This window comes from Eptesicus fuscus, chromosome 20 (genome assembly GCF_027574615.1).
Source record: "Eptesicus fuscus isolate TK198812 chromosome 20, DD_ASM_mEF_20220401, whole genome shotgun sequence".
NCBI classification, from domain to species: domain Eukaryota; kingdom Metazoa; phylum Chordata; class Mammalia; order Chiroptera; family Vespertilionidae; genus Eptesicus; species Eptesicus fuscus.
In genome coordinates this window covers 49,100,859-49,110,587 of record NC_072492.1, presented here as the reverse complement: position 1 = coordinate 49,110,587, position 9,729 = coordinate 49,100,859, and the positions used below count along the sequence as shown (strand labels likewise).

Below are 9,729 nucleotides of genomic sequence, written 5' to 3'. Positions count from 1 at the left end.
GGTCCCACTGGAAGCCTAGCTTGCACCGCCCAGCCCTTAAGCCCTGGGATCTCCCCCCTTCCCCTGGCAACCAAGCAGCTCCCAGGACAGTCTGATGCCTGCACTGTGCGGGGCTGGGGGTCTCTGCACGGCTGGCTGGTAGGTTAAGAGCCTTCACCAGGTGGCAAGGACCCCTTCCCCCAGGGCCCAGGACCTGGCCTCTGGCAACCCATTAAAGGGGCATAAAATCAATTTAGTGGGAAACTTACAAACACTCCAACACATCTGATTGCACCCTGTGCACAGTTAAACCCAATTATTATTCTGTGAAACTCATTTACCAAGGAATGCCACAAAATACTGTTCTTACGTGGGTCTCAATCTGAAATCCACAATGCTAGTACTTTGAAAATGTTTATTTGTGCTTCAAAATTTAAGCCCAAGACACACTGACTTAAGAATTCCACTTTGAGAAATGTTTTTCTAGGCGGAGCAGCTGCTTCCCGAAAAAGAGCACACTCAGTGCACGTTAATTACCTTCCTTTACCGCTGCTGCAGCCCCGCCAATACACAAGTAATGCAATAGATCCCCTAAGCTGCGGTTCCCGAATGTTCTCAGTTAGACCCCAATTTCACTAATTGCCCAAGACTTTATGGGATAAACTATTTTCTCTCAGGTTATTTGGCTATTTTCGAAGATGGAGTCCGCAGGGCTCTGAAATATTCTCCTTTGGGGGGAACACTTGACAGGCATTACTATTAACAGAGGCTGCGCGGATCCGGCCGGCACAACGGGGCGGTCACCTGTAAAACCAGAGAATCATTTGACACAACAGCCAACAGCGGGACTCAAACTGAGGCTAACTTTAAAGAATCAACCAGGTTAGGAAAAAGGCAACCAGAGGCACGCATTCGAACCCAGGACGCCCGTGTGCGTGTTGAAGGCATGATGGGTACGGTCAGATAGTTCCGTGCGGCTGGTGAGGCCCCCAGACAGCGGGCAGCTTGTTTTCAGGAGTAGGTGTGTGTGTGTGTGTGGGTGTGTGTGGGGGGGGCGGACAGGGGGGACGGGTCGCAGTGTTTGGGAAGTAGCCAGTCAAGACCAGCCACGAAGCTCTGGGGACATTTGCATTCACCTGCTCCAGAACCCACTTAGTGACACGCCCTTTCAGTGGGTTGAGCTGTAAGCTGCTGGGGCGTTTTCAGGCTCACCAAACCTCACCCCAAATACAGCTTCCGTGGTGCCCGAGCGAACAGGTGGCCTTGAATAGAGCCCCCACACACCCCACTTTCAAGCGGTGCCACTTCAAGCCTGGCACTAAGCCATGTCCAGAGCCACTGACACCTTCTTGCCCACATGCCAGTCATGCCTTTCAGGTGCGATCTGAGCCAACCTTAGGAGACTCCGGGGTTAAGCACCGGGAAACCAAACAGCTGGGCAGGCTCGGGCGCCAAGGCGAGAGGCCAGCGGGCCCCAGGATTCCCCCTGCACAGCTGCAGACACTTGACTTCCCCGTAGATTTCAAAAAGCACATCCGCTTTCTCGAGAGATGTGGCAAGCACTCTTTCATCCCACAGTAAGAGCCCAAGCCAAGTCCTGGCCACTGGCCAGTCCTGCCATCTCCAAGCAGCCGTCCCTCAGACATTAATCCAGGGGCCTAGAGTGTGCCGGCAGCCACGCCATTGGTCTTCAAGCTGCAGAGCACTGACACGCTGGCCTGGGGCCTCAGGGTACCGTTTCCTTTGGGGTCCATTCAATGTGATCCCTTATAAAACCTGCACTTTTAGGAGCACAGGGCCAACCCCCCACAAGCCTCAGAACAGACTGTTCTCCCTCAGTCGAGAGGTTCAGACAGGGATAACGAACCATCATAGGCTGGGGGGCTGCTCAGGGACAAAGCCAGGTAAGACGGACACAGGAAACTTACAGCGGGAGGAACCCTTTCTCTTGCTTCGGGCAAAGCCGCTCAGTCCTGTGCCTCACACTGCAGACACCTAACAGAACCCCAAGTCCCAGGCAGGGAAGCAAAACGAACCCCCCACAAGCCTGTGGGAAAGTCTTGTTTCGTACGTGAGAAAAACCCCACTCCAGGCCCAGGCCCAGGCCCAGGCGCTACTTACTGCGGCTTAGAGGCTTCTCCTGGAGGGTCCGTTTCGGGTCCGAAACCAAGGTTGGACTAGCCTGGCAAGGAGAAATTGCAAAAGAAACCGGCTCAAGAATACGCAGGTATCTCTCGTCACTCACTTTCAAACCAGGCCTAAATTATCTATAAGGAACTTGGGAAACGGAGTCTCAGACATCCACATTCCACACTGAAAGGCCTCTTTGCCTTCAGACAGGGATAACGACATCATCATGGACTCAGCTCCCCCACTCTGCCAGCCCACAGCACATGCAAACTAGTTTTTTCTTACCAAACTCTGCTGTTCTCCCCTCGTGTGAACTCTCATTCAACCATGTCTACTGTATTAGAAGGTACTTCCCCTCAAGGGCAAAAACTGACCCTATCTAGTGCTAGATGTCCCCAGTGTCCAGACCTGACACACTGACAGTTCATGCCCTTTATTTTTTGATAATCCTCCCCTGAGGACCTTCTTCCATTGATTTTTGGAGTGGAAGGAAGCGGGGGAGAGAAACATCGATGTGAGTGACAGGTTGAGTGGTTGCCTCCTGCATGCACCCCGGGCCGGAGATCGAGCCTACAACCAAGGTACGTGCCCATGGCCAGGAGTCGAACCCGAGACCATTTGGTCTGAGGGCCGGCACTCTATCCAATGAGCCAGACCGGCCAGGGCAGTTCCTACCCTTTGAAAGGCAGGGTCTCCCTCAGCCCCACGCGTCTTACAGCTGAGCGGGGGGAGGGGGGGGTCCGGGGGCAGGAGGGGGGTGTATAGTCTAGTCTTTCTCATCTCAGTCAAGTGCAGTTACCCCTTTCATCAGCACAAACAGTGCCTGAGGCCAAGAAGCAACGAAAAGCCATGTCTCACTCATCTCTGTGCAGAGCAGGCATGTGGCTTTGTTTTTTAAGACAGAGGATTATGAATCTGCCCTGAGAGCTGGTTAAAAATAGCCAGTCATATAATCTTGCTGTAATAAAAATCTGAGCTAAAAGTAGATCCGATCATCTATTCCTCCGTGGCTGGAGGTGGGGTCCAGGAATGTGTATATTGTAACACTTCGTAAGTGGTTCTGACGTACAGACAGGTCCGAGAAGCACTTGACCCTGTTTTACAAATGAATGAATAAGGCTCTGTGTGGCTACCTGGTACCTGGCCAAGACTAGAGCTCAAATCACTCAAGTTGGTCTGATATAGGGTTACAATCTCAGCTCTAGTGACACTCTGGGTGGACAGTTCTTTTGTCCTGTGCTTTGTAGACCACTGAGCAGCCCCCACCAGATCCCAGCCACACCGCCTGCCCCCCAGCTGAGAACCACTGGTCTAATCTAATTCTCACAGCAGTTGTAACAAATACTGTGTGTGAGACTGCTTGGCGAGGAGCCTAGCAAAGGGTTCCTTACTACTTACCTCCCTTAGCCGGGCAGTAACAATCCGGAAAGACCCACACATCTCCGCCATCTAGCTAACCGAAACTTCCAGAGAGACCATGACCTACACAAGTCCGTGAAAGAGCTAAAAATCTCACCATTTATAGAAATTTCCATCACGAAGATCCTTACACTCAACATCTGAAGATGATGGTTTTCACGTGACTTTTCTCAGTCCACAGCCCACACCTTGAACCTGAAGGAGAAATGTGGATAACATACTTCTCATCCTACCAGAAACAATGGTAAGGTGTTTGTTCTCAAGACCGGCATTTACACAGCTGAGCCTCAGCAAGTCAGAACTCTTCACCAAGGAAGGCCATTCAGACAGGGATAACGTTAAATCATCCTCGGCTCAGGCTGTAGCCAACCCTTCTAAACCCAGCCAGCCCACTCCTATCCAAGGCTCCCTTTCACCCCCCTACCCAATGGTTTCCACCCAAGTTTCAAACAGCGACACCTAGCGGCCCCCCAATCACACTGGCACAGAACCCTCACTTCCGGATTCTAGATTTGTGCCAACATTTGTTCACAGAATGGACCTTATTCTGAAAGTACGAGGCGGAGTATTAGACCGCTGTATGTGACAGGCCTTCACACCATCTCGGCTTCCTCCCTTCTGGGACCCACCCAGATCCTGCCCGCACCCAGCCATCCTTACTCATTCCGGGGCTCCATTCATTACTTTTAAGCTTCAACCTGCAAGTCCGCTTCTGTCTCTGCAGATGCTCAAGGCAGGCCTGTGGGGAAGGAAAAAAGTGACCGTGTAAGGTGCTTTGTAAGGATGCGGCTTTCCAAAGTCTCCAGTCCCGCTGATTACTAAATGCAGAATTCTGTAGAAACGGATGGGGGCGGTTCTCAGGGCGCTCCGGGAGAAGTCAGGTGCTCAGGCGTTAACACTCGCGACGTGAGTTAACAACTGCCACTGCCGGCCCGCCTCTGGGGGGACCCGGGACCCCTCAGGGCCGCGGGGGCTGCAAGCTCAGCCCACAGGTGGCTGCGCGGAGGGGCCCTTCCCGCCAAAAGTGGACTCGACCTCTCTCCCTTCAACCATAAAACCTCGCGCCGTTTGGAAAGCGTTTTCTCATCCAATATCTTAGCTAATCCTCCCAACCACCCTGTAAGGAGGAGGAGAGGTTTGGCGTCACCATTTTTTTTTTAAAATTGATTTTAGGGAGGAAGGGAGAGGGATAGAGAAACATCAATGATGAGAGAGAATCATTGATTGGCTGCTTCCTGCATGCCCCCCACTGGGGGGGGGGGGTTCGAGCCTGCAACCCAGGCATGTGCCCTTGGCTGGAACTGAGCCTGGGACCCTTTAGTCCGCAGGCCGACGCTCTATCCACTGAGCCAAACCAGCCAGGGCTGGCGTCACCATTTCGCCTCTGAAAAAGGGAGGCCAAGTGTGCTAGCGCCCAAAGAAGACCCCGTGTTCCCGCTTCCGCAGTCTTACCATGGCCAAAGGCCTGAGGCCCGAGGCTGCGCGCCGACCTGGGCCCGGACAGAGGCAGCCATGACTTCCAGCCACGCGGCCGGCCTCGGGGAGAGGGCGGGGCCGCGCCTGCGCGCAAGTCTTCTCGGCAGTCTCGCTGGGATTATCGCGATGTTGAGAAAGGGCTGATGGGAAACGTAGTCTAAACCAGCAGCCGCTGCGGGTGGCCGCATTTTCGGCGCGACCCTGGAGCAGATGGTGGCCACCACCAGAGGCAGTAGAGGGCCCGGGGTGGGAGGCTTGATCTATGAAGTTACCGCCCGGTGAAAAGGAAGATGGACGGTCGCTTTGGCTACCGCGGCTGGGAGGGCTGGGGGTGGTTGGAGGGGGCCTCACGAGGGGGACCCGTGAGGAAACTGAGGCACGGCTGGATCTCATCTAAATCGTCCTGTGGATTTCAGCCGGGGCGGGGAGGGGTCACCAGGGGTGGTTGGTTGCTTTAGTGAAGGGGAGGGAAGGATCCCAGAGAATTGTCCCACGCCCCGCTCAGCTGCTTTTAAAGTTGGGGCGAGCGCGGTGAGGCCCGGGCGGCAGGGGGCGCCCGAGAGCCAGGGCCCGGGCTGCTCTGAATTGCCCTGAAGCCGGGTGCCATGGGTCCCGCTGCCAATATCGAGAAGGAAAAATAATTACAGTTTGAAAAAGAACAGAGAATAATGTGACACCTACTGGTACTTCTGAATGTTATTTTCCAGGCAACTACCCTGGCCTCATTTTTTTTTTTAATATATTTTATTGATTTTTCACAGAGAGGAAGGGAGAAGGACAGAGAGCTAGAAACATCGATGAGAGAGAGACATCGACCAGCCGCCTCCTGCACACCCCCCACTGGGGGATGTGCCCGAAACCAATGCACATGCCCTTGACCGGAATCGAACCCGGGACCCTCCAGTCCTCAGACCGACACTCTATCCACTGAGCCAAACCGGTTTTGGCCTGGCCTCATTTTTGAAGCAAACAATAGGGCAAAACAACAACTAGAGCCAGGGCCAGAATCCACACGGATCTGGAAATCGGGTTAAATGTGCAAGACCAGGGAGCGCTTTCTGCATTGCTCTCTCCCCATCCTCCGCAGCTCTTCAGCTCTGCCCCGCGGGTATTTCGTCTGGGTTATTCTGTGTACCGTGATGCATGATAATGCGTCGGTGCGGTAATACGTCCCAGGTGCTTGTTTTCAAGTTTTCGCATCTGTGTACGTTTAACTCCCTTAATTTGATTACGAGGCCTTTGAGGCAGGAGAAGTCTTTTCTAATTACCTTTTTTTTTTCTTTTTTAATTTCCTCACAGTGCCTACTTGATATTCCGCTGCCTTTGCTCCCAGTAAGTACTGAACAAATAATCATTAACTCAGCAATAACTTCTATCTTGTGAAATTGGTTGTTACGTTTCTCTGTCTTACCCTTGAAGACATTATTTTGTATCATACTGGGAGGAAGAATGGGTTCTCTCTCCCTGCAAACTAAGCCCCTTTCATTTCAGACTTAAAGAGGAAACTCGGCCCGGCCGGTGTGGCTCAGTGGTTGAGCCTCAGGATAAACCAAGAGATCACAGTTCCATTCCCAGGCAAGGGCACGTGCCTGGGTTGCAGGATCAGTCCCCAGTAGGGGGCAGCCGATCAATGATTCTCATCGCTGATGTTTCTACCTCCCTCTCCCTTCCTCTCTGAAATCAATAAAAATATATTTTGAGGGGAAAAAAAGAATGCATCCGAATGTAAGCAAGGTCTCAGAGCTGTTGAGACCAAGTGTTCATGCTGCTGGGATTTCATGGCACCCAGTTGCTGGTGAGATCTGGACGTGGGAGTTTTACGTCTGGTGGAATTATTACCCAGCTATTACTCTCCTTAGTAAAGGTCTCTGTTTATTGACATGGAAAGAGCCGCACAGCTTAGTGACAAGTAGATCACAGGGCAGGAGTCCTCTCTGAGTGCAGAGGAGAAACCTCGTCAGGTGGCCCGCTGTGGTCATGTGGGCAGCTCACTGAGTTCCCTTCACTGGCCGGGTTTAAGACATGGTATCCCGCCCTAACTGGTTTGGCTCAGTGGATAGAGCGTCGGCCTGCGGACTGAAGGGTCCCAGGTTCGATTCCGGTCAAGGGCATGTACCTTGGTTGCAGGCACATCCCCAGTAGGGGGCGTGCAGGAGGCAGCTGATGGATGTTTCTCTCTCATCGATGTTTCTCACTCTCTATCCCTCTCCCTTCCTCTCTGTAAAAAAGCAAAATATATTTAAAAAAAAAAGACATGGTATCGGAAACCCACAGGAATAGAAAGCAGAGTCTTTGGCATACATTCATTTCTTAACCTGGAGAGGGGTCTTTCATTCTATTAGTGAGAACATGAAGGAGGGTAGGCACATCCCGAGCAGCTGGCTGCTTACATCGGGGACGCTGGCACGGCAGGCACTGCTACTTGGCATCCGGCAGCTGTTCTTCCTCCATCTCTCACATAGAGAAGACTCTTTTAGGATTGTGCTTGGGAAGCACCCAGCACGGGCCTGGCACATGCGACTCGGGCAAGCAACAGAACTCTTGTGATTTGAACATACTTCTTTTTTTAATATAGTTTTGTTGATTTCAGAGAGGAAGGGAGAGAAAGATAAAAACATCAATGAGGAGAGAGAATCATCGATCGGCTGCCTCCTGCAGGCTCCCTACTGGGGACTGAGCCCGCAATCCGGGCATTTGCCCTTGACCAGAATCGAACCCGGCACCCTTCAGTCTACAGGCCAACGCTCTATCCACAGAGCCAAACCAGCTAGGGCTGAACATACTTCTTTAAATATTCACTCTTTTATGATTATTTGTTTCCAAGTCTGACTTTTCCACTAGACCGTGAGCCAGACAAGGACCAGGTCTTCATTCTTGTGTTGCTTCTTTTTAACTCTTTAAGTCATCTTTATTACATACCATTGCATCCGTTTACAATGTACAGTTCAATAATCCAATAAACGTATACACCCACGTAACCACAACCCCGGTCACCATTTAGGACATGTCGTCACTCCAAAGAGCACCTTCGTACCATTTTTGCAGCCAGTCTCCGTATCCAGGCAACCACTGGTCTGCTTTCTGTCACTATGCATTAGTTTGGCCTGTTCTAGAATTTCATACAAATGGATTCGTACAGTGCATATTCTTTTATGTCTGGCTTCTCTCAATTATCCACGTTGTGGCTTGCATCAGTAGTTCATTTCCTTTCTATTGCTGACTGTTATCCCATTATATGAACATACCACAGTTCTTATCTACTCACTTGTTGATGCATATCTGGGTGGCTTCCAGCTTGCAGCTGTTATTAAGGAAGCTGCTGTGAACATTTTTGCATAAATCCTTTTGTGAACATGAGGTTTCATTCCTCATGGATAACTTCACAGGAAGCTGCTAAGTGGGTTTGTTTCTTAAGCAGACTAACAGTTGTCCCACACCCTCACCAACACCTATTACGGCCAGTCTTTAATTTTAACCACTTAATCAGATTTTGATTTGCATTTCTCTGATGACTTACCATGTCAAACATCCTTCTGTGTTGATTGGCCGTATGTATACTTTTTGTGTGACGTGTCTATTGAAACCCTCCCCCTTTTGATGGGCTGTCTTACTCGTGTTAAATTGTAACATTTCTCGCTATGTTTTGGATACAGGTCCTTCCTCAGCTATTTGCTTGGCAGGTATTTTCTCGCAGTCTTTCCGAGAACTGTGACCGAGTCCAGTGGATCCATTTTTCCTCTATGGTCGGTGCTTCCTGTGGTCTGCGGAGGGGACTTCCCTTTCTCCGCTGAATCGCCTTCGTGGCATCTGTGTGCACGTCCTTGGGAACGCCATGCTGACCTCCTCACCTTGGCGAGGCTGTGGCGGCCTGGCTTCCCTCCCCGAGCCACGGGCCGCGCTGTCGGACGGAGGCAGGCTCTGAGGGTCCTGGGGTTACCTTCCTGACTGCTGCCCGTGGGCGACGGCGTTCCTTACCTTGTGCCCCGTGTTCTGCTTGTCTGGAAGGAGCCGGGATTCATCTTGTACCCACAGTACTGGCACACCGGCGCTCCGAAACGCTCGTTGCGTAGGCGAGTCTTTGTGAGCGCCTCCGGGTGCGACCCGCGGTCGTCTCTGTGGATTGGGAGGCTCTGTGGGGCCCCAGAGGCCCACCCTTCCCTCCATTTTACTGACAGGTGTCTCCCCGAGGACGGTCATTAGTCCTGACGTCCTCCGCACAGCCCCGCTGGGCTCAGCACATGCTTATCAGGTGGGGACACTGAGGGCCAGAGAAGGCAGGGTCCCATGACCAGCGAGCTGCGGAACAGGCAGAATTGGGCATCCTGTGTGGGGATCTCGCTGCTGTACTAACTGGAGGGCAGGCACTGCCTCTTCAGCACTGGGTCACCCCCAGCTCCCCAACACACTCCCCACAATGTGCACTGGAGGCTCCTAATCTGCTTGTTAAAGAAATGAAATATATTTTTTTAATGCTTAGGTCAGCTGGCTCCTGCCTGTGGTATTAAGTGTGTGTGTGTGTGTGTGTGTGTGTGTGTGTGTGTGTTCACATAGAGACGGGACTGACCATTTCTACCCAGGCTCATGGGTCCTAGCCCCTCAGCAAATCTTAAATGCTCTCAGCCGCCCTCTAGTAGAACCCCCACCAGGGGGCATGCGTGTCCCACAGAGCGGGTCTGCGGTCCCTGGGCACAGGGACTCGTCTCCAGCTCACGTCCGAGGGTCCCT

General features: G+C 52.2%; 2 long non-coding RNA genes and 2 other non-coding genes across 5 annotated transcripts; 1 reads left to right on the top strand and 3 right to left on the bottom strand.

The window, feature by feature from the left end:
- Positions 1–380: 380 nt before the first annotated feature.
- LOC114227617 (uncharacterized) lies at positions 381–5,069 on the bottom strand. Its single transcript, XR_008554680.1, has 6 exons — positions 4,981–5,069; positions 4,189–4,267; positions 3,626–3,723; positions 2,101–2,161; positions 1,908–1,974; positions 381–783 (listed from the first exon to the last, which is right to left on the bottom strand). It is a non-coding gene; the product is annotated as an uncharacterized LOC114227617 (long non-coding RNA).
- On the bottom strand, positions 2,266–2,345 carry LOC114227636 (small nucleolar RNA R38). Its single transcript, XR_003613720.1, has one exon. It is a non-coding gene; the product is annotated as a small nucleolar RNA R38 (small nucleolar RNA).
- LOC129147319 (uncharacterized) lies at positions 3,709–9,474 on the top strand. Of its 2 annotated transcripts, none has more exons than XR_008554682.1 (3): positions 3,709–3,772; positions 6,304–6,336; positions 8,658–9,474. It is a non-coding gene; the product is annotated as an uncharacterized LOC129147319 (long non-coding RNA). The 2 variants fall into 2 exon arrangements; XR_008554681.1 differs by lacking the exon at positions 3,709–3,772 and adding an exon at positions 5,969–6,180.
- LOC114227635 (small nucleolar RNA R38) lies at positions 3,809–3,886 on the bottom strand. The gene has a single exon (XR_003613719.1). It is a non-coding gene; the product is annotated as a small nucleolar RNA R38 (small nucleolar RNA).
- Positions 9,475–9,729: the final 255 nt, after the last annotated feature.